Source organism: Sylvia atricapilla, chromosome 6, assembly GCF_009819655.1.
Source record: "Sylvia atricapilla isolate bSylAtr1 chromosome 6, bSylAtr1.pri, whole genome shotgun sequence".
In the NCBI taxonomy this organism is placed as follows: domain Eukaryota; kingdom Metazoa; phylum Chordata; class Aves; order Passeriformes; family Sylviidae; genus Sylvia; species Sylvia atricapilla.
Window position 1 is genome coordinate 57,587,839 of NC_089145.1, and position 4,716 is coordinate 57,592,554.

Consider the following 4,716-nt stretch of genomic DNA (forward strand, 5'->3'; position numbering starts at 1 on the left):
ACTTCTCATCCCCAGACCTGAAACCACCTCTGAACCCACTGCCTTACGTCTGTGCTGAAGCCCTTGAAGTGATGCTCAGACAGAGCAATGGTTGGGCTCTGCAGAGGAGCCCTGTGAGGCACACTCTGGTCTGTGCGTGCCCAGGACAGTGCTGGACACCAGCAGAGAGGTCTGCTCTCATCATACTGAAAGGGAAAATAACAAACAATAGGAAGTTTTCAGCCAGGAGAAGCAGAGCTGGAGTAATTGAATAAGAGATGATGTGAGGATAACATCTATTTAGTGGTGCTGAAGTGAGAACTGGCAGGCAGGGATATTCAAGTGCAAGAACCTCAGCAAGGGAGAGCAGTTAACAGGAGTGACTTCAGCTGAGAAAATAAGGGGCAACACAGATGGCAGAAGTATTTGGCCTGAACTTTAAGACAGCTTAAGGGCAAGGCCCAGTCAGGAGTTTCATATCCCAAGGAAAGTGGGGAACTTGCCTACACATTAGATCCCACGTTGGACAAGAGACTGGAGGCCCCTAAGTTTCTCCCACACGCTATAGTCCTCTTCCTTTGAAGTGAGTCAGAACTCAGCATCATTCCCCATCATCCAGTTCCATCATTGCCACCTCCTTCCCATCCTGCAGAAAACACCAAGGGCTCTCATTGCTGTTATCCTCTTTCCAACTTAAAATAACTCTTTGTGGAACCCGGGGACATCAGTGCTGTCTCCTGAGAGCCATTCCCTGTCCCTCTCATAATGGTTTCTGCTTCCCAGTTCATCTTCTGGGTCATGTTCAGCACTGACCAGTCTAATGCACCAGAGCACACAGGAGAGACAGGTCTGCCTACCCCCCACCCTGGGGTACGAGAGCCTTAACAGTAGGTCCCATTTAGTAGGTCTAATTTACCTCTGCTCATCTCAGGGCTCTTTTCCCTTCCGGCTTCTGTCTGACCAGGCTCTTTTTCTTCCCATTCTATGAGATGGGAGGGAAAGTTTGAACTTGGTGTTGGCACTGTACTCTCACTCCATAAGGCCTCTGTGAGGCTCCCAGGTGCACAGGAGGAAATTAAATGTGAAAGAGCAAGTGAGGTATCATAGCAAGGACTAGGAGTCCTGGCCACATCCTGTGGTCCTGGCCATGGGTGGGAGCGTGGGGGAGAGCTGGGAACTGAAGGAGATTCAAAGTCAAGATCAAAGCATTTCCCTCTGAAGCCCTAACACTCTCCTTCCCTCCCACTTGCACATAAAAGCACTCTGCCCTCAGAGGGCTCTCCTCTGGGGAGGGTGGGTGGAGGAGGGGTCCCTTTTCCCCCTTTTTTTTTTCCTGTGTTACTAATAATTCTTCTCACAGGTGAAATGCTGAAAATCCTTGACCTCTCCTCCCCCATGCCTGCTTCATACTCAGATCCAAAGGGCCCGAAATCGTTTCGATGACTATGAGTTCATGGCAGACCTGGCCTGCTTTGGGGGTGTCACAAGCCAATGTCAGCATGGGGGAGATGCAGCAAGCAAAGCCTTTGAAGTGTACAGTAGAAAGACACTGTTAGAGGCAAAGCACAAGGAAGGAGGACTGAAAAGAAAGCGGAGCAGTTTGGCCCACAGGAGGGGGAAAGGCTAATTAAGACACAGAGTGTGGAGAAGGAAAAGGCAGAATCATTAAGATATCACAGCAGGAGCCCGTGGTGCGGCTCCATGGAGGTTTAAGCCATGCTGAGCCTGGCCTATGCTGTTTGCTCCCCCTCCATTTCCCATTCCCACCCTCTGCTTTGGGGTGGCACAGGAGTGTGAGGGACTCTGTCAGTCAGTTCAGCTTGCTGATCCAGCTGAAAATTAGCTGGTTTAGTTCACACGCTAATAAAAGAGCTGAAACTCAGGATGGGAGTTTCCATTACCCCTTCCTTACAAATGATCTGACAGTGGGCTAAAGCTTGCAGGTGATCCCACACTGAAGAAGCTGCAAGCTCCAGTGAGGACAGGTACCTATGAGGAGACTAGAAATTGGAAACATGGGCAGGAAATGGTGGATTCAGTTTTGGAAAGCCCAGGAAGGGGATAATCTTCTGGCAGTGCTTCATTACGCAACATCGCACAAAACCAGCAGCGTTAAGAAAGACGTGGGAAAGAGGGAAAGCAAACTACAGATTCAAGGCTGTAGTTTTGTCTTCCTTTCCGTGATGACAGAAGCTGCTGCTTACTTCAGAGAACACCCAGGACCACTTACCGCACAAAGGCAGTGAAAGATGGATTTGTCAGGCTTCTCCCTGCATCCCAGCTACACAGCAGGCACCGAGGGACCACAGGGAAATGGAAACATAGAGGGGCAGTGGGGAAAGATGTGAGCCCGGGGCTGGGAGGCCAGGGATGCGGGAGGATCTGGCTTCCTTCACTGGTCCAGAGCAGAGCAAAAATGCATGGAACAGGCAGAGGAGGCTGGGGGATGGGATGTTTCACACCTAGCGAGCAGGAGCAGATGGGGCTGCGGTTAAACACCACAAGGAATTAACTTGCACTGCCTCAAGGAGCCCAGGACCTAGCGAGCCAGGCCCAGCTCTCGCTTCCCTGGATTCATGGCATACACTTTGGTGACAGGTTAGCAGTGCAGAGGGGGTTTCTCTTGGGTCTGTAGCTAGCCAGGGAGCTGAGATATGGCCCTTCAGTACAAACAGACCCATAAAACTCTACTCAAGTTGTGATTCCCCAATCCTTTCCCAAGCCCTGCCCCCAGGCACACACTGAAACGGCCATGGTGTTTGCTGGGGGAGAAACGTGAGAAGTAGAGCTGGAGTGCTGTAAAAGATGTAAATGTTTCTGTGCTGACAGCAGCCGAGTGTCTAGGGCACAGCCCCGGAGGGGGGATGGAGAGGCACCGAGAAAGCACTTCTCTTTTGTTCTTGATCTTGGCTGCCTTAGGAGGGTTCCCAGGAAAAATCGTGAAGCTGATATGCCAAAGGGAGCTCACAAGCGTGTGCTTTATCAGGTGGAGGTCGTGGGGTGCCAGTGACAGAACAAAGGACAGGGAGAAGGAAGAAACAAGAGGGCGGGCTTAGGATAGACAGTTGTGGCCATCTCATCTCTGTGTTAGATCCTCTGACTCCCCTGGTGCTGGAAAACCATTTCATCAGTCGAGGAGGGAAAGGGAAGGAATATCCCCTCATCATAAAGCGGACAACAGGGCAAAGGAGTCAGTTCAATCCTGGTAACCACTGACAAGGTGAAACACGCGATTGCCACAGCTGCAGTACTGCCCCACGAGCGGATGTGGCTGCTTAGGAGCAGCCATCAACCAGGTCTGATGCAACAGCTGAGAAAAAAAACCCCCATGATTCTTTTAACATAAAAGTTAGTCATCACTGAGGTCGGGTTTTCACAGGGCTGATCTCTGCCCTCTGGAGCTTAACCTTTAGGTATGACTGATAGCATTGTGAATTCCAAAAGAGTGGAGAGAAGGGAGATGAGGGCAAGGAGAAAGGGGCACTGCTTAGAGACAAGGCCATTTGCTGAGGAAACACACTGGTGTGTCTTCTTTCGTCTCTGAGAGCATATACACCGATTTTGTGAAATGTGAACTATGAATTATCTGGACCACTGAGCAGGTAGCACCAGAGCAAAGAGGAAGGAGGTGAGGATGAAGGGAGAGAAGGAGGGCTGGGAGGCAGGGAACTGGCAGAAGAACAAAGCTACTGGGCATCTGGGAAGAGGGACCCACAGGGTATGTGCAGAAGCCCAAAGCTCTGCAGAAGAAATGACATCAACAGGATGGTAGGTGAGAGACACACGAGTAAGTAAGGCATGACAGCTCATAGGATCTCTCATCTCTAATCACGAGGCTGGTCCGGAAATTTACTTGTTCTGAAATAATTCATAACTCAGATTTTTGGATTGTGAAACCAGATTCCAGCCCTGAAGGAAACCTAAAGGGAAAAAAAAAAAAAAAAAAAAAAAAAAAAAGGTTGGTTTCTCTGTTAAAACTGAGGTCACTGCAAAGCCAGAGAGGGTCCATTCACTGACACAACTCATTGCGGCTTTCTTGAAGTCTCTCCCTCTGCCTGGGGTTTGGCCCTGCTCGGTTCCTGCAGCAGGGTGGGGAGCACACTCTGCAATTCACCATCACGCTGGGGATCGCTGCCTAATCCCAATGACCCGCCTTGAGAAATCTCCTACACTGGCCACTGCAAGTTGTGTCTCTTTTGGAATTCACTGCCGACCCCAAAATTAGACGGATGTGCAGAATTAGTACTGGTACTTCTTTCTTGTCTCCCCCGTAACGCGTGGGCGGTACGTGCTGCCCACGGCGACTGTCCCTCAGCCTCTCCAGAGGGATCACTTCGTGCCTGCCCAGCTCCTTCCCCGGGAGAGGCGTCAGTGCCCGGGCACCACGGCCCGTCTCCGTGAGGAGGCGAGCAGGGAGGAGATGAGGGATGCGAACACATCCTCCGCGCAGGGATGGCCCTCCGGAATGGCCCACGGGGTGACCCGCCGGGATCTCCGCCGGGATGGCCCTCGGGATCGCCGCCGGGATCGCCGCCGGGATCGCGGCCCGGCTCCGCCGTGTGGGGACCGCGCGGCCGGGATGGCGCTGCCCACACACCTCGGCATGGCGCCGCCAGGGGGCGCTGTGCCCGCGGGGAGCGCGGCGTGCCGCCAGGGGGCGCTGCCGGCGGGGAGGCGGCGCTGGCGGGCGGGATCTGTGCCGTGAGGCCGCAGGCGGCGGCCGCCCCCGGGCGGGGC